The sequence below is a fragment of the Herpailurus yagouaroundi genome, unplaced genomic scaffold (assembly GCF_014898765.1).
Source record: "Herpailurus yagouaroundi ecotype Mexico unplaced genomic scaffold, PumYag 141, whole genome shotgun sequence".
NCBI classification, from domain to species: Eukaryota; Metazoa; Chordata; class Mammalia; order Carnivora; family Felidae; genus Herpailurus; species Herpailurus yagouaroundi.
Genome location: NW_024412396.1, coordinates 46,110,997 through 46,131,530, shown reverse-complemented (window position 1 = coordinate 46,131,530; position 20,534 = coordinate 46,110,997). Strand labels below are relative to the sequence as shown.

General features: G+C 39.9%; 1 protein-coding gene across 8 annotated transcripts in view; it reads right to left on the bottom strand.

The window, feature by feature from the left end:
• The window catches only part of SIPA1L1 (signal induced proliferation associated 1 like 1), a 365,218-nt gene that overhangs the window by 178,298 nt on the left and 166,386 nt on the right, over nucleotides 1-20,534 (bottom strand). For all 8 annotated transcript variants that reach the window (XM_040477574.1, XM_040477573.1, XM_040477570.1 and 5 more), the window contains one exon: nucleotides 5,976-6,034. The gene's annotated coding sequence lies outside the window, so the exon portion shown is untranslated. The remainder of the gene's footprint in view (nucleotides 1-5,975; nucleotides 6,035-20,534) is intronic.

The following is a 20,534-nucleotide window of genomic DNA, read 5'->3' as shown; positions in this document are numbered from 1 at the left end:
AGGAAGGAAGGAAGGAAGGAAGGAAGGAAGGAAGGAAGGAAGGAAGATTTTTTGATGCTTTGGACAAATACAACTGAAAGGATGTTATTCCAAAACATCATCGAAATACAATGAAAGAATCAAATTATAGCAGCAATTAATGCTGGGCCCTGGCCTACATCTTCACAAGCAATAAGCTCCATTCACTTGCAGAGTGTGGCTACCTTCTGGCAACTCCCTCTTTACCTGAGGCCTTCATGAAGTACAGTGGGCACACTATCAAATTTTAGGGATGGGGTCAAATATCCAGACAGATATAGAAACAGCTGGTCTACCTTTCCACACGGGTTAGCAGAGCTCTCCAGATTAGAGAAGGGGCCCCTAACCCACAGAGCAGACTAATTCTATTCAACTGATCTGAGAAGAAAAAAAAGAGAGAGAGATAGAGATGGGAAGTTTTCATCAGGGATTAGCATTCACTCAGAAAACTGAGATTTCGTTTGCACCAAGTTAGAAGGCATTTGCTCCTGAGGGAGATAGGACAGAATCAAACACACAACTCCTTTAGGCAGTTTTACACTCATTAAGAACTTTGGAATTCCTGACTGAGGTCTTACAAATCACTGCACCCATTAAACAAGAGGTACTGACTGCCATGGAAGAAATAATTTACACAAAGTAATCTAGAAGCCATCAAGTGATGTTAAATTCCCACCAGAGATATACTTTTCATGCCCCTCTGTTTAGGTATTGGCTAATGACCCAATTATTTATACAATATGCAAACCAAAGGCAATAGGGTTGGCTGATTTGTATTTGGTACTGAGGCATGGTCTCTTGGCTCCTAATTGCAAAAAGAGATGACGTGAAAGGTTAATTGGGTCATAAACAAGTCCCTGCGACAAACAGAATCACAGTTCTTAGAAGGGGCACTCTTCATAAACATAACCTAAATCGTTATACAAAGGTTTCTGTGATTTGTATTAGGGGAAAAAGCTGCACTAACCACATAATACATAATTTTGTCAAGGGGATTCATGAAATACTTTACCAGTTTCTTGGAAACTCATTCTAAAATCTATCAACTTAATTCAGTAGAAGTGCTGACAATAATTTTATAATTTGAACACCTGATTTTCAACAACCCCAAAATGAATGTGGCAATGTCTAACAGAGAGCAATGCCCTAGACGAACAAAAACAATCTGACTCACATGCTTGTACACACTGGCCACAGACACAAAACAGTAGTTATGCCTGCAAAATACAAAATTACATGGGGAGCTATGGCTTTCTTCTACTTCCTGTCAAAAGATGCATTCTTATGAGATGCCCACTCACATATATTCCAAAACAAAAATGAAGATTTATCCATGTATCAAAGTCAATGCACATTACAAGTCAAAAATCTTGTCTTTTTGCTATAGATTAGAAAAATCTGCTTCTTTTTCTCTTCAGAGCAGATACGTAAGACACAAAGTGCTGGGCAAGACCCCTAATGTATCGTCAGAGAAACTCCCACCCCCAACGACAAAAAGAACTAATTAAAGGCTTACCTTCTATATAAAGAAAGTCTTCATTTTATCTTTAACCTAAATGACTCATAAATGTCCTCTACTTTAAAACGAATATGATTATTTTAAAGTTTTTGCTATAAAATACACTGAAACAAAGTACACTTATTATCTAGTGAAGATAAAAAAAATGGTTTTCACCCATTTCCATTGCCAGATGCCTAATAAGTCTCAACAAGTCTACTGACCCTTCATTTTGAGAAAGGGAAGAAAAGGAGAACAAAATTCCATCCTAAATATGCGAGATGCTGATGAGTGGGACAAGTTAGGAGGAAACAAAATAAACACAACATAAACTTGCAGGATTCTCCCCTTACCCCAGTTGTGCTGTGGAGGTTAAGCTGAGGCTTCAGACAGCAAGACAGCACCCCCGGATTCCCCTTCCTAACAGGCAACAGTTCACCACCTTCTTCATAAAGGTAAGGATATATAGAGCTTGGAGGAATATTCTAAAACAAACCCACAAAATTGAAACTGTCATACAAATGTCAAATATTCAACTGCCTTCCATTCTATTTAGGAAAGAAATCTGCTTCCATAAATGTATATGTATCCTCTAGAGGACTTTCAAACTCAAAGAACAAGTCTCCCTTTCTCATTCCCTCAATCAGAATAAAGAGCAGAAAACATTTAGTAGCATTCCAAATAATTTGTGCCAATTTAGATGATTCATGTATTGCTTTCCCAGACTAAATGGTCTATGGCCAGTGCTTTCAAGTCAACAAGGGTGCGGAGAGCAAGACCCAATTACACGTCTGACTCATTGTCTAGCAGTTCTCTCAGCCCCGTGGACCATCCCCCACAAAGGCACCATTTCATTTTGAGGTATAAAATCAAGCCAAGTCTACAAATCCCTTTATATAAAAAAAACAAATAAGATGTCATTACATACACACACACACACACACACACACACACACACACACACACACTCACACACACACGACCAAAAACATCAGTTCACAGTACTGATTTCTCAAAGCAAAATTTCAACAGTCTTCTTCCCTTAAAAAGCACTGTAACACTAAATTCTTAAAATAAGAAAATGCATATAAAACACTATCGGGGGCACCTGGGTGGCTCAGTCAATTAAAGCATTAGACTCCTGGTTTCGACTCAGGGCATGATCTCAGGGTTCCCGGGTTCAAGCGCTACATTGGGCACTGCACCAACAGTGCAGAGCCTGCTTGGGATTCTCTGTCTCCCTCTCTCTCTCTGCCCCCCTTCCCTGCTCTCTCTCTCTCTCTCTCTCTCTCTCTCTCAAAACTAAATAAATATTTTAAAAAACATACTATAAGATTATATTTTAAATATCTCACATTTATTGTGTTTACATTTGGCATAACATACAATATGGCGCACTATCTTGAAATCTGGTCTTCCAGTAGAAGAGTAGCTCTTTTTACAAGGGCCCTCATTGATTGGGTGTTTCCATTGATGGCTATAATCTTCTCACATTGGCAACATTTTAATTTAAGATCCTGGGCCCACACTGGAGGGGAAAAAAAAGCTATAGATAGTTAATTTAAATAAAATTAAAAGAAGGACCCATTCTTTTGACAACAGAAAAACGCACGCACCTAGCACACAAACCTCCGATTTTATTTCAACCGAAGATGTTACTGTTTTCCTTTCTGTAACACGTATACAACATACATGAATTAAGGAGAAAATATCTTTTGAGCTTACTTTTTTTCCCCCCACATGTTAAACATTTAAACAAAAATAACGTCCTGGGGTGGAGGAGGGGGGAGAAATTCTCTTCTGATGGTCATAAATCTTCCTCTGACACTTTATCAGTAATTATGCCCTCAAATTGAAAGGATTAATGATCTCGGAATGGAAGTGACTATTCAGTTCTGTGGAGGCCACATTCCAAACAAGAATAAGGGGTAATATGAATTCTCCAAGAGCAAAAGAAAGAGTTATTTGACTGCAGAAGTTAAATGACCAAAGATGTATTTCAGACAAGCATGCTACAAAATGATCTCTAAGACTCCAGTTGGGACACCAAAGGAAAGAACGAGACAGAACAAGTGACTGCGGTACTATGTTGCAAAGTACATACCGTGCTTCCCAACCTGTTCATAGGGGTGGGTGCCTCTCCCAGAACTGCTGCCACCAGTACAACAAACGAACCAACAGTTCAGAAAGCACAGAAGTAAACTCAGCAGGCACGATGGCAGGAAAATGCACATTTACCTAAGGTGGCCAAAAGCATGCACTCGGACCGCGGGATGATTAGAGCTACTTAAATAAAGAAGCAACCAACATACTCTGAAAAGCCCAGTCATGACCCAGTTGATCCCGCACGTGCCAGAGGGGCACAGGGGTGCAGAAGCAGGTGAAGAAAAGGAACTCACCAGCAAACCAAACCCCAAATTACAGAAACCAAGATAAAAAGTTGTCTACATGTTGATTAAACTCCACAATTTAAAGTCTAACACATTTTTTTTAAACGTTCATTTTGAGAGAGCGAGCGAGCGAGCCGAGGAGGGGCACAGAGAAAGGGAGAGAGAGAACCCCAAGCAGGCTCCCCACTGTCAGCGCAGAGCCCCACGCAGGGCTCGAACTCACAAACCATGAGATCATGACCTGAGCCAAAATCGAGAGTCAGACGCTTAACCGACTGAGCCATCCAGGCACCCCTAAAGTCTCTGATTTATTATAGATCACTAGGACATCTCGTAATAAAAGATCTTTTGACAAGTGTCTCAGAACAAATCTGTAGACTCTTGCCACGATCCTCAATTTACTCTCAACTCCTCTGTGATTTTAAAGAACAAATGCATACAGTATCTACATTTACCTGAAGTTAAAAAGCATACAAAAAGTTGTATTACACAAATGTGATAAAGGCACAGACAAAAATGCATGAGAAAAAGAAAGAATAAAATCAGGACAGTGGTTCCTTGGAGGTAGAGAAAGGCACTGCTGTTAGGGCGCATTACCCTGGATGTTTAACTGCACCACAGAATTGGCAAATATTCCATTTCTCCAGGGTATTGTAGGAAAGTACATATGGGTATTTGTTGTATTATTCCTGATGCTATTGTTTTTATATCTGAAATATTCACATCAACTTTTTTTTTTTTTTATGTTTTTATTCATTTTTCAGACAGAGAGAGACAGAGCATGAGCAGGGGAGGGGCAGAGAGAGAGGGAGACACAGAATCCGAAGTAGGCTCCAGGCTCCGAGCTGTCAGTACAGAGTCCGACACGGGGCTCGAACTCACAGACTATGAGATCATGACCTGAGCTGAAGTCGGACGCCCAACTGACTGAGCCACCCAGGCGCCCCAGTATCAACTCTTCAAACAAGGAATCAGAAATATGACCACAGGTGGTTGTAAGACACACAGAGCAGGTCCACACCGCCAAGTATGCACCTACACAAGGAGCTGGTTTCAGGCGGGCAGACCAAGACCCTCTTCAGAGTTCACAGCCCAAGTGGGTTGATTACAAGGCAAAACCTTCCGGAGGGAAAAGAGACCGTGAAAGCGATAGATTTTTATTCTCCTGTCTTTGAATACTAAGTCACTCTATCTGTTAACTGTTGAGAGGGAAGAGGGTGCCGCCCGAGGATGCCAGTCAACACCAGCACGCCCTGCCAGTTTAATTTAATGGTATTATTTTGCCTTGCTTTGCAATTACTCCCACATTCCCCAGGGAGAAACTAATGGATTACTAAAAATAAAATGGAGTTTAAGTGAATCACTTAGGATGTTTTGGCTCCCAATGTAAACTGGCTTAAACAAAAAGGAAATGCACTGGCTCAAAGGCCTGGACTTCTGGAGGCCTCGGGGCTTGCTTCTGTGTCCTCCACCCTGTGTGGCTTCTTGCTCAGGCTGCAGCCACAGCAGATCTCATGCCAGCACATAACAACATCCAGAGGAAGAGAGAGAGAGAGCGGCAGGCTCTTCCTCTAGCCCTGTTTTAAGTATGAGACGACTTCTGCCATAAGTTCCTGGCAGACCTGCCCAGGAGTCTCATCTGCCAGGGCAGGATTACTGGGCCGTTCCTGAACCCATCCTTCCCTCCAGGTAACAGCCAACACTGGCTGAGGAGTCACTCGTGGACAAAGCAGGGATGGGACTGCCTCTAATGGGGCCTACCCTGGAGCTCCTACATGGGAGATAAATGGGATGCAGGATACGGATCCAACCCTAATGTCTGCTCTGCTGATATTTACTGGGAACAGCCTGAACAATACTGTGTTCGTCTGAAGATGAAATTAATCACTGTCATTAGGAATTTATATATATGGCTATAGACTCAAAAAGCAGACGACCAAATGAATTGATCCCTTTGAGAAAAGTAGATTAAAAAAAAAGTTTCTGTATTTCCACTGCTCCAACTTAAAGACACAAAGTCAACTCATTTTAAAGCAGGTAGGTCATAGGAAGTACAGGATAGCACTTACTATATTCTTGTGTCATGGCTGCAGAAATTTAAACATCATTCACGTTAACAATGAATAACCTGAAAAGAAAAGAAAAATATAAAATAGTTAGAAAACAGTTCAAAAACAGGAAAACAACAGCTAAATACAAAAGAAATTTCACTAAAATAAAATAGTTGCAAAAAAAAAAGTTTCATCGTTTTTTTGCAAGAGGCAAACCAGCCTTTGCAAGTAGGCAGCTGCATTTAAATTAGAAGTCAGAGAAAACATCTGTAGTATTAGAGTATCTCTCAATATTTTCAAGTTCAAATCATCTGCATCTATCGTCAAACAAGCTAAATACATTTTAATCAACTAATATTGCCTTGGACTGCTATCTGTAAAACTGAAACAAAAACGGAATTATTAAAAGGATCTCAAAAACCATGTAGTCTACCCCTTAGAAAACACTACTCACATCACTGCAAATTAAAGTTAGATAAATCAGCTTCAATTAATTTCTAAATTTCTAAACTCAGAGACATGAGGGAAGAGTTCTCAGAAAAAATACACAAAGTTGATTCAAATATTTGATACTGCGTGTTTGTTAACACTTTGAATATTCAGCATACCACAGAACGCTAAAGAAACACACCCACACAACTAGGGACTCTACAACCCTGGAAAGGCTGTGAATATTTGAAAATGAAAGATGAGAACTTTTTCTCTATTCAGACCTCAGGACAAATAACAATACAGCAAAGCACACTCTTAATTAAGAAGAACTTAAAAACATGAAAGTCGATCTCTGCTGTGATGTTTCCTCGGGATGCTGTGCCCTGACAGGGCTGAGGATAGCTACAAATACCATGTCTAATTTCACCTGCCTCAGTGTATGTAAGATTCAGCCATGTTGTTGGCATCTAGTTTGTAGGGAGGAATTTTTTTCTCTACTCCCTCATGTTCAGTTTCTAGAGGCCTGCCAATTAAACTAACAAGGACAAATTAACAGGAGAAAAGGTTTATGTTAATATTTCTACACGCATGGGGATGTCACAGAAAAAAAGTTAAAACCCAAGGAAGCAGTCTGACTCAGGGGCTTAAATACCATTTTAACAACGGGCAATAAATTGTGGAGAAGTGACTAAACAGGGAAAGGGGGATTGGGCTCCTAAGGATGATAAACTGGAAAGATGACCAGGAAATGTATGGTAGATAGGACTGTTTAGTAAGATTATACAGACTGAAGTTTCTCCAGTGGTAAGAAGGGTTCTCCTCTTCCAGGTACAGAGACGGGATGCACCTTGACAAATGGAAATTTATGCCCCATTGTCAGGGGAACGACAGAAAACTCTTCCTGCATCTGCTATTGCTCAGTTTCCTTCACTCAAAATAATCCTTGCGCCAAAGTAGCATATTTTGGGGTGGCATATTATGATCACCTTCAGGTTCATAGAAATAAAAACACCATTAAAAGAAAAGGTGCAAGGGAATGCCAACTGGTGCAGCCACTCTGTGAAACAGTACGAAGGCTCCTCATGAGGGAAATTGAAAATAGAACTATCCTATGACACAGCAATTGCACTACTAGGCATGTATCCAAAGGATATAGGAATGAAACCCGATGTGTATAGCAGTGTTATCAACAGTAGCCAAAGTATGGAAAGAGCCCAAATGTCCATCAATGGATGAATGGATAAAGAAGATGTGGCATATATATACAATGGAGTATTACTCGGCAATCAAAAAGAATGAAATCTTGCCACTTGCAACTACGTGGATGGAACTGGAGGGTATTATGCTAAGTGAAATTAGTCAGAGAAAGACAAATATATGACTTCATTCATGTGGAATTTAAGATACAAAACAGATGAACATAAGAGAAGGGAAACACAAATAACATAAAAACAGGGAGGGGGAACAAAACGAAAGAGACTCTTAAATACAGAGAACAGGGGCGCCTGGGTGGCTCATTCGGTTAAGCATCCAAACTTGGCTCAGGTCATGATCTTAGGGTTCATGAGTTCGAGCCCTGCATCAGGCTCTGTTGCTGACAGCTCAGGACCTGGAGCCTGCTTCGGATTCTGTGCCTCCCTTTCTCTCTGCCCCTCCCCCACTCATGCTCTGTCTTTCTCTGTCCCTCAAAAGTAAATAAACATTGAAAAAATTTTTAAACAAATACAGAGAACAAACTGAGGGTTGCTGGAGGGGTTGTGGGTGGGGGGGATAAGCTAAATGGGCAAGGAGCATTGAAGAGGGCACTTGGGTGTTTTATGTAGGTGATGGATTTATGTTGGATGAGCATTGGGTGTTTTATGTAGGTGATGAATCACTGAATTCTATTCCTGAAATTATTGCACTATAAGCTAAGTAATATGGATGTAAATTTTAAAAAATAAGAAAACTAAACAAACATAAATAAATAAATACATAAATAAATAAATAAATAAATAAATAAATAAATAAAATATTAAAAATTTAAATAAAAACAGAGAACACTGAAAAGGAAAAAAAAAAGAAACACAAGGAGGACAGAATTTCTGGCTGGTCTTGGAACAGGGATAGAGAGAAGGGAGATAAGGAGACAGAAAGAAAGAAGTGGATATACCCTAAGTTGACCCTTCAATGATCCATACCCTTATATAATCTATACACAGAATAAAAGTCATGTGAGCAGCTTAGAAACACAATTTGGAAGGTGCCCTTTGGACAACAATAATGACATTTTAAAAGCTAACTAGGGCTCTTAAAACACTGTTGAATAGGGGCGCCTGGGTGGCTCAGTGGGTTACGCGTCCGACTTCGGCTCAGGTCACGATCTCACGGTCCGTGAGTTCGAGCCCCACGTCGGGCTCTGGGCTGACAGTTCAGAGCCTGGAGCCTGCTTCCGATTCTGTGTCTCCCTCCCTCTCTGCCCCTCCCCCGTTCATGCTCTGTCTCTCTCTGTCTCAAAAATAAATAAACGTTAAAAAAAAAAAAAAAACTTAAAAAAAAAAAACACTGTTGAATAGATTTGTTTCCAGTACAATTTCTTCCAGTTTTTGAAACTGAAGAAGCAAACCTGACATGTCGATGAAATAGTCTTGACTTTCTAGGTCTGCATACTTCAAACAGTTTCTGTATCTTGACTTCATCTTACCCATCTATACTATGTCTAAAACTTAGATACTTAACATCCCAGGGATGAGAGGAAGCCATTAACTTACCAGGGTTGTGCCCAAATATATTGGGAAAGGGAGAGAATACATAATTACCATAGACAACAAGACCATGGGCACATTATAAGGATTCACATTCTCTTTGTATGGGCTTGTATCATGAGTGAAATAAAGAGCAAAGGAGTAAAGAAAAAAAATAAATGAAAAAGAAAGTGAAACCCATTCACTGTACTGCATTTACTGCATAATTGATAAGTGTGAGAAACTGCACTAGATGCTGGAAATGCGAAGATAATGTTCCCATCTTTAAGGAGCTCACAAGCCTTATACATAGGAAGCTGACAAGCCTGTGCGTCAATAACTTAAATTAAATGTTATTCACAAGTGCTATGGAGCTAGAGAGTCACAGGAATTATCATGGAGGAGGAGTGGGGAGAAAGGGTGAGGAAAGGAAGTCTTTCCACAGCAGGTAAGAACTGAAATGGGTTTTGAATGATAAAGATGGTCAAGGGAGGAAGACGAGAACGGCATCATTCTAGGTAGAGAGAGAGTGTGTGCAAAGGCACCGAGGAGTCAAGAAATCTATGGCAGCCAGAACATCTGTAATACAAGGAATAGAGAAGGAGTGACAGGTCTCCAAATATACATTTGTGTCTACTTTTGACATTTGTAACCATGGTAACGTTTCACAAAATCAAGAAAGTAAATAATTAAAATCAACCAGTATGTGGGGGTAATTCAAAATTAAATACAATCAGTGACAAATGGACTGCATTACAAATGCACAACATAACCACTTACAGGAATGCAGAGGAAAAGAACTAACCTAGCATCTTTGGAGACCACTATCTTGACTATATACTCTGAGGCTAGAGACAAAACAAAGAAAGGAAGAAGAAAGGCCAGAATGAACTCTCTGATGTTGAACTCAAATCAGAGATGAGTTTTCATACATATTTCAGTAGATAATAGATATAGATAGATGTACGCTGGTGTTGAACTCAAATCAGAGATATCATGCTTTCTAATATATGTATGTATTTTGTAGGTGATAGATGGATACAAGCATACCTTGGAGAGACTGCAGATTCAGTTCCAGACCACCACAATAAAGTGAATATTGCAATACAAGTCAAATGATTTTTTTGGTTTCCCGGCACATATAAAGTTACGTTTATACTACACTGTAGTCTATTAAAATAGTGTGCAATTGCATTATATGTAAAAAAAAAAAATGTACATACATTAATTAAAAAATACTTTATTGAAAAATGCTAACTACCATTTCAGCTTTCAGCAAGTTGTAATCTTTTTGCTAGTGCAGGGTCTTGCCTCAATGTTGATGGCTGCTTACTGACCAGGATGGTGACTGCTGAAGCTTGGGGGACTGTGACAATTTCTTAAAATAAGACAACAATGAAGTTTGCTGCATTGATAGACTCTTCCTTTCATGAATAATCTCTCTATAGCACATGTGCTGTTTAATAGCATTTTAGCAACAGCAGAACATCTTTCAAAACTGGAGTTATTCAGGGGCACCTGGGTGGCTCAGTCAGTTGAGCATCCAACTTTAGCCAGCTCACTGCTGTCAGCACAGAGCCCACTTCAGAACCTCTGTCCCCCTCTCTCTGTCCCTTCCCCGATTGTGCACATTCTCTCTCAAAAATAAACATTAGAAAAAAAAAAAATTCAAGTTATGCTCTCAGACCCAGCTGCTGCTTTATCAACTAAGTTTAATCCTAAATCCTTTGCTGTCATTTCAACAATCTTCACAGCATCTTCACCAGAAGTAGATTCCATCTCATGAAACCACTTTCTTTGCTCATCCATAAGAAGCAACTCCTCATCCATTGAAGTTTTATTCTGAGATTAAGCAATTCAGTCCCACCTTTAGGCTCCACTTCGAATTCTAATTCTCTTGCTATTTCCACCACATCCGCAGTGACTTCTTCCACTGAAGTCTCGAACCTTTCAAAGTCATCCACGAGGGTTGGAATCCACTTCCAACATCCTATTAATGTTGATATTCTGATAATGACCTCTTCCCATGAATCACGAATATTCTTAATGCTATCTAGAATGGTTAAATCCTTTCCAAAAGGTTTTCAATTTACTTTGTTCAGATCCATCAGAGGAATCACTATCTATGCCAACTATGGCCTTATGAAATGTATTTCTTAAATAATAAGACTTGAAAGTCACAATTACTCCTCGACCCATAGACTGCAGCATGCATGTTGTGTCAGCAGACCTGAAACCAACATTAACCTGATTGTACATTTCCAGGTTTGTACTCTCAATGAGCAGTAATATTCTGAAAGGAAACTTTTTCTCTAAGCAAGTTTCATCAGTGGGCTTAAAATACTCTGTAAACCATGTGGTAAACAGATATGCTATTATCTAGGCTTTGTTGTTCCATTTAGAGCACATGGGCAGAGTAAATTTAGCATCATTCTGAAGGGCCCTAGGACTTTCACAATGGTCCACGAGCACTGGCTTCCAATGAAAGTCACCAGTTGTCTTAGCCCTTACCAAGAGAGTCAGCCTGGCCTTTGAAGCTTTGAGGCCAGGCACTGACTTTTCTTCTCTAGCTATGAAAGTCCCAGATGGCATCTTCTTCCAATAGAAGGGTGTTGAGTCTACATGGAAAATGTGTTGCTAAGTGTTGTCACCTTCCTTAATCATCTTAGCTGGATCTCTGGGAGAACTTGCTACAGCCTCTACATCAGCACTTGCTGCCTCACCTTGCACTTTTATGTTAAGATGGTTTCTTTTCTTAAATCTTATGAACCCATTTCTGGAAGCTTCAATCTTTTTTTCTTCTGCAGCTTCTTCACCTCTCTCAGCCTTCACAGAATTGATGGGTCAGGGCCTTGCTCTGGATTAGGCTTTGACTTAAGGGAATGCTGTGGCTGGTTTGATTTTCTTCTGTGCAGACCACTAGAACTTTCTCCATATCAACAATAAGGCTGTTTCACTTTCTTATCATTCGTGTGTTCACTGGAGCAGCACTTTTCATTTCCTTCAAGAACTTTTCCTTTGCAGTCACAACTTGGCTTTCCGGCACAGGGTGCCTAGTTTTCAGCCTATCTTGGCTTTCCACAGGTCTTCCTAAGTTTAATCTTTCTAGCTTTTCATTTGAAACAAGAGACACATGACTCTTTTTTTCACTCCAATGCTTAGAGGCCACTGTAGGTTATTAATTAGCCTAATTTCAAACCGTTGTGTCTCAGGGAAGGGAGGCCAGAGGAGAGGGAAAGAGATGGGTGTGGGCTGGTCAGTAACAGTCAGAACACACACAACCCTCACCAGTTAAGTTCACCATCTCATGGGCAGGATTCATGAGGCCCAAAACAATTAAAACGGTTACACTTACAAAGATCACTGGTCACAGATCACCATAACAAATATAATAGTAATGGAACAGTATGAAATATTGTGGGAATTACCAAAATGTGACACGGAGATACTAAATGAGCCCATGCTGTTGGAAAATGGAGCCAAAAGAGTTGCTGGACACAGAACTGTCACAAATCTTCAATTTATAAAAAAAACACACTACCTGGCGAAGTGCAATAAAGCGAAATGCAATGACAAGAAGTATGCTTGCAGTGTTGTTTTAATATATTACTACCATGATTTATTTTGTAGCGTAACCTGTCCCAGATCTGGCCAGAGCAAACCCCCTCCAAGATGGCTTCTGGGTCATTTTCACATCATTCTCTGAGCTTTTCCTTGCTTTCTGAAAATAGATGTTTCAGTCTCATTTTTTTACTTTCTTACCCTGCAAAGAACCACGGAGTCCTGGTTCCTTTTATTAGAAAGTGATATTTAGAAATCAAAATCCAAGCGCTAGAGGTGTTCATTGCCATTGGGTACTATTCTGAGGCACTCTCAGTGATAGCGTTAGCGAATATACATGTATATGTACTCATACATACCTACACACTCACACATTTTATCTACATCTGTAGAACTTTTCAAGGAATAAGACAAGGTGATTATCAAGTTTACATGAAAAGTCAAAGGCTCGAGAAGAATCAAGATACTTCATAAGAAGAAGATGATAGTGAGGCACTTGCCCTACCAACTATCAATTCCAACACAGCAGGAATTGTAGATTAACAGAGAAAGGTTGAATTATTTAATAATGGTACTTGCATATGTGTTTATTCATGTGTGTGTGGGGGGGAATTAAACTGAATCTCTATAGAGATTTCCACCATCTATAGAAAAATCAATTGTAATTTAACTGAAGACTTGCATATAAAAGGCAGGATTATAAAACTTTTAGTAGCCAGTAAAAGAATATTTTATGGCTTCAGAACAGGTTAGCAACATAAAAAAGAAAAGCCATAAAAATAAATTCATTCTACATTAAAATAAAAAACTTCTGTTCATTAAAAGTCACCATAAAAAAAAGCTAAACCACAAATCAGAAGATGTATAACCAACAAAATAATACAGTATCTAGAATACATCTTTTATGAATGTCTAAGAAAGACAATCCTAGAGAAAAATGGATGAAAGTTATAAAAGAAAATATAAAAGCTTCTTAAACACATAAAATAATACTTAATTTCTCTAGTAATTAGGGAAACACAAATAAAAAGCACATCTACACACCCACAGCTTGACGAAATTTAACAAGTCAGACAATGTCAAATGTGTGGCACAGGTGTGGGGCAGTGCAAACATTCCAACTCCCAGATGGGAGTCATGCATTGGTACAATCACTTTGGAAAACAGTCAAGCATGGGTATATCTTACCGACCAATAATTCTACTCCCAAATTTAAGGTCACCAGGGGAACTGCCACCCAGAGATGAATACAACTGTTCATAACCACAGAAAAGTGCAAACAATCCAAATTCCAACAGGAAAATGAAATGTCATTTTTGCAGCAAAATCAGTGAACTCTGAGGCTAAATGCATGAATGTGGAAAAATTCAAGGGGAAAACCTCCCTAAATACTTTTACAAAAAGGAATCACATACAAAATCTTAACGAATTAGATTACAAGCTCACTAAAGGCTGGGTCAGTGCTACTTAATAGTCATTAAAAGCCTCCTATAGTTTTATGCTCAGTACTGTGGATATTTCCAAGACATAGACCATTAAGTCCTCCAAGAGACCATAATATAATTCTCTACAGCTTTGAACACAATACTGAGCCCATGGCAAACATTAGATTAAACAAAACAAAAAACTGTAGATCTCGTTTATTACTTAATGAAGAGGATACTTAATTTCCCAAAGTGCTACTAAAACACTTGAGAGGGGCACCTGGGTGGATCGGTTGGTTAAGCGTCTGACTTCAGTTCAAGTCATGATCTTGTGGTTTGTGAGTTCGAGCCCCACATCGGGCTCTGGGCCTACAGCTCAGAGCCTGGAGCCTGCTTCAGATTCTGTGTCTCCCTCTCTCTCTACCCCTTCCCCGTTCACAGTCTGTCTCTCTCTCTCTCTCTCTCTCTCTCTCAAAAATAAGTAAACATTAAAAAAAATTTTTTTAATAAATAAAATAAAATAAAACAAAATAAAATAAGACACTTGAGAAGGCATCATCCACACTATAGTTTTTCAAAAGAAAAAATATATATATTTAAAGAAAATAAAAAAAAAGCTTTTCTGTTAGTCAACTACCAAAACAGATGAGATCCCTTCTCTCTGGTTCATCCCAATTAGACCCAATTTGATTCATTTAAAAAAATATATTATGGCAGTATAACTTTCTACCCCCAAGTAAACAACTTTTCAAATCAATACTATGAAATTAAAAACAAAACATTTGTACTAACACAATCGCTCAGTTATAGCATTGAACCTCTAACAGTGATCGACACTGTGTCACCCACCATTTGCTAAGCTAAGCTGGCTGGGAGGTTCAAGTGAGGTGCACCCCTCGTAACCACCCTCAAAGCAAAAGTTTCTTTACACGGTACGGCTAACAGATGTTAACAATGTGGAAAAATTACATATTTCAATTTGGCACCAACGATACATTCTTCTTGATTTTAAACATTTCAGGGGCACCTGGGTGGCTCAGTCGGTTAAGCATCTGACTGCAGCTCAGGTCATGATCTCACGGATCGTGAGTTCGAGCCCTGCATCGCGCTCTGTGCTGACAGTTTGGAGCCTAGAGCCTGCTTTGGATTCTGCCTCTCTCTCTCTCTCTCTCTCTCTCTCTCTCTGCCCCTCCCCCACTTGCACTCTGTCTCTCTCTCTCAAAAATAAGTAAACATTAAAAAAAATTTAATGTTTTAAATAGTGTTCGGAACAGAATATTACAGCCCATATTTTACATGGGTAGGAATTGTACTAACATCTATAAAACAGATTGTAAGTTACATAGAGACATCAAGTGACAGTTCTACCCAATTCACCTCTAACTCATTCTGTTTGCCTTCTAACAGCATTATTTTAAAAAGAGCAATTCCACAGCCCAGAGAAGAGATTTCTATTTTAAGCAGAGGTAATAATCTTTACTTATGTAAGAAACAAGTATACCGATTAACAGAAAAAACAAACCACAATGGCACACACTAGAAGTATGCTGGGGAAACAATTAGTTTTCATTCTCAAGGGTATGCACTCAGTATTATCAGTCTCCCAGTCACTAAATTTATTAAGCCATAATTTTGCTACACGAATTCTCCATTCTTTCCTTTAGAGAACAGAGAATAATCAGAAGGCAATGTTTGCTTTCCTCTCTACAGTAACAACTGTGCATTTGGCCTGAATTCTAAATAACCAGGTTCTTTTGAAACTCAGCCAATGTACAGATCTTTTCACTAAAAATAAGTGTGAAGGAAACAGGCTCAAATCATAAATGTCATATTTATAACTACTCAAAATGCGAGAGAACAGCCTTCTCAGATAATTTGGATAAACATGCACAGACCTCACCATCACCATACATGCTCTACGGTCACTAAAAACAGAATTGTTAACAACTTGAAGCATAAATATACAATTGGATGTTTAATGACATCAGCATTGGTGGCCTAAAAATCTACTGACATGGTATTTAACCCATCACGCAGTGTCTTTCTACACTGGTGAAGCCTACATTAGGTGTGACAGTTTTATATGGTAACTTGGCTAGACTAGAGTACGCAGTCATTTAATCAAACGCTAATTTAGGTGGTGTTGTGAAGGAATTTTGCAGATGTGATTAACAGCTATAACAATCAGTTGACTTTAAGTAAAAGAGATGACCCCTGATAATGTGGGAAGGCCTCATCAAATCTGTTGAAGGCTTTCATCCCCAACACTGAAGTTCCCTAAAGAGGAAGGAATTCCTCGAACAGTCAGCATTAACTTCTGCCTAAGTTTCCAGACCCGCCTTACAAATTTCAGACACAGAGCCCCACAAACGCATGAGCCGCTTGTCTAAAGTACACCTAAGCGTCCATCTCTGGATGAGTGGATAAATAAGCTGCGGTCTGTATATACAACGGACTATTATTCAGCCATACAAAGAGAGAAAATCCTACCATGTGCCACAACACGGATGGACCCTGAAGGCATTATGCCAACTAAAATAAGTCAGGCAGAGAACGACAAAAACAAATACGGTGTGATCTCGCTTATATGTGAAATCTAAAACAAAACAAAACAGAAAACAAAATCCAAACTCAGAGAAAAAGAGGTCAGACTTGTGGTTATCAGAGGCGGACGGTAGGGGGAAAGAGAATTGGAGGAAAGTGGTCAAAAGGTACAATCTTCCAGTGGCAAGACACGTAAGTACTGGGGATGAAATGTACAGCATGATGATTAGCAGCCAGCTAATACTGCTGTATGATATGTAGGGAGGTTGTTGTTCAGAGAGTAAATCCTAAAAATTCTCATCACAAGGCAAACATTTTTTTCTTTTCTTTTTACCGTTACCTCTATGAGAAAGTGGGCATTAGCTAACCTGTTATCAGAATCATTTCACAACCATTGTGCTGTAGGCCTTAAACTTATACAGTGATGTATGTCAATTATTTCTCAACAAAACTGGGGAAAAATATATATTTTATACACACAAACACACATATGTATGTATGTGTGTATTCCTATGGATTCTGTTTCTCGAGAGAGTCTTGACCGATACACTAGGCAAAATGAGAATCCCACTATGAGTTTCAAGGGTTTGGGTCACACAAAGAAAGAAACACCTTAATTTAACTCAGTTTACCCGGGAAAACGAAGGCATCACTAGCCAAAAGACCACCCCTAGTGACTGAGACACTCCCCGACCAACTTGAAATAAAAGCAGACTGTGAGCAGGGCACCAGAGTACCAGTATGACAGAGTGCTGTGGGAAGAACAGGGGAACAGGACTTCTGACTTGGGGTCTGGGGAAGGCGGAGGGGGGCTGGGAGGGAAGTGGGCAAAACAGAGAAGGCAACCAACAGGGCGGCAGAGCTGTGAAGGTTAGCACTTCATCGGCTGACCTTTTAAATTCAGCTAGCAGTATTTCAGGACTTACGAGGTCCCACGTGTTCGACCTCGACTATCCCATCTAACTCCCCACCACATTAAGCGGCAGATACGACTATGATCCACAATTCTCAGGAGGGCCGGGGAAACGAAGGATACGATTCTATAAGGTGACATGGCTACTAAGTGCTATTGGATCCCAGTTTTGAACATAGGCTCTAAGTCGAGCTACTGGGCTGTATGTTTCCCTAATAGTATTTCCCAGGCAGAACAACAGGGCAAAAACATGCCAAGCCAAAGAACCTTTAGCAATTTAGCATTCAGCATTTCGCAATGCCATAGGCATTTATCAAAAGTAAATGGCAAGCTACGTTTGAGATCGGTACACAGACGGGATTGAGGGGGAACAGAAATAGGCAAAACTGTATAAAAAGAAAAGATTTCTGGTTCAAAACTGCTAATAACTCACAAATTTACCTTCTGGCCTTCCTCCTATCTCAAATTTTATAAGAAATGTAAAAATACAAATAAATTCACAGAAATACAGGAAATCCCAGGACAGATGGCACTGGCAGACCAGAGTAGTGACAAGTTCTGAGAAACAGAAAGCACACTGAAACAGACTGAAAATGAAATTCAACAGAACTGAAAGACCCCTCCGAAGTAAGAGGATCAGGGCACCTGGGTAGCTCAGCTGGTTGAGCATCTGACTCTTGATTTCAACTCAGGTCACGATTTCATGGTTGTGAGGTCCAGCCCCACGTCATGGAGCCTGCTTAAGATTCTCTTTCTCCCTCTCCCTCTGCTCCTCCTCTGCTCATACTCACACTCTCTCTACAAAAGAAGGAAGAGGAGGAAGAGGGAGGAGAAGGGAGAGGGGAGGAGGAAGAAGGAAGAACGAAGAAGGGGATGAACCTTCAAATATACTTTCCTAGCAGACTCTAGGAAAACCCAACAAACAGGTGTCAGCAGAAATACACCTTGGATGTTGAGGCAGTTAATTAAAGAACATGACACCTGCATGGGTCCCTTCTCTAGAAGAAATGTATTGGGTGGTATTAGCCCCAGACTAAAGCCACGAGGAATACCCACAGTGATCCTTTGGACAAGAGAATTCGGACAATGTTCCAAATAACTTGTAATGGAGTTTCCCTGCACTCTGAAGACAAATAACTCACATCTTATGGGGAACTCACCCATATGGCTTGCCCACCGGCCATGGCTCCTGTAAATCAGAGCACAGCACTACCAGGGAAATAGAACCTGTAGGACAATGCTGAAGTCAACCTTTTGGTTCTATCGTTTACTACATATAAATCTATGATAAACAATCAAGGGGGTTTAAAACATGACACCCCAAAACATGCTGATTTGGTATACTGACTTTTTTGAGCTAAAGATACATCTTAAAAACAAGTCCATGCTGACCTCCCCCTTTTCTTCCTGAAAACAGGAGATAAAACTCCCATATGAAAACTCCCATTCCTGCTCCCGGAGGAAAAACAACATTCTGAGTACCAGAAACAGAGAGTCGAAGCTAAGAAGAATCTGTACGAACAAATTCTTTTTAAATAAAGCCTACCACCTTACGTTAGCCTCCCCATACATTTTAGTGTCTTTTCCACAATCACTACTCTTCATTCAACCTAATATATAAACACTTAGGCCCCAACGGTTCCTTGGGTCTTCATTTTCCTGCTAAAGCTCCTATGTACATGTTTAAAAAAATTTTTATGCTTTTCCAATCTGTCTTATGTCAACTTAAAATTCTCAGGCCCAGCCAGAGACCCTAAGAGGGTAGAGGAAAAGCTTAACTCCCCAATACAATCACTATCCATTCCAGAACATTCAGCAACATGGAAAAGAAGGATCAAATTCCAGAATGCCAATGAAAAAAAGACTTAAAATGAAAAAACAAAGAACATGTTTCTACAAAGATGATAAATTTCCTCGAGAAATTCAAGGAAACAGGACATCCACACACACAAAAAGAGATTCTATACCCTGGATCCACCCCCAGTGGACATCCTGGGTTCTGTCCATTATCCTCTTCCGTTGGCTTCCTCCCTTCTGCCTATAAACAAGTCCAAATCTGCCTTCATTCACAAAAAACCTTTTCCCTTGACCCAGATCCCTCTCCAAAATAAAGAAGCAATGAGGTAAGAAGGTGTCAACGACGATTTGGAAGTTCCTCACTTGAATATCTGGGTAGATGGTTCTCCCGTTAGAGGAACAGAGACAGAAAGGAAGAATGGGAGACAGACAGGGGAGTGCTTGATAATAACACAGAGCTCATAAAGCGCCTTTACAAAAAGAGCTTATAAACTAGGAGCCTATATACTGAACTTGGTCCACGGACATGTTTTTTTTGGCCAACGCAGTGTTTTAAAAAAATTCAGCCCATCCTTTAAATTTCAGCCAGTTTAGCAAGCAAATCCTCATTTACACTTTTCTTCAAAAACTAGAAGACCGGGGAACCTTGGGCCCATATTCCCACATGGCACCAAATGGCCAGAGCCAAACAGCCTGCATGGGGCCTGTGATCTCCCCTCCCCACTGTCCCCAATTCTGTCTTCCTGACCCTGGGCCTATGTCAAGGGCTATTTATCACTCCACTTACTCTGCTGTTTTTCTTAGTGTAGAAAAATATTTTTTCTTACCCTGAGGACTGCTTTTACTCATTGACATTGTTGGCCAGGCACTTAAGCTTGCAAACCTGCTGAAAGAAACAGAGTCAAGAAAGGGGTTGAAAATATGGGTCTCTGGCTGTTCGCCAGAGACAGGGCTTGAAGTGTGGCTTGAGGTGGGTTTGAAAATAGGTTAAATGGAAGAGGGTTGAGCTCACAAAAAAGGAATGTGTAAGAGAAGACAGCAACTATGGATAAAAACTCTAGGAAATCCCACAATTCAAAACAGTAAAAGAAAGGTAACAGGAAGTGAAAGGTAAGTTCAGGAAGTAAGACATTCAAGAAGGCTTTAAGTATGTGGATGGTGCAGAGATAACAACAAAAATTCA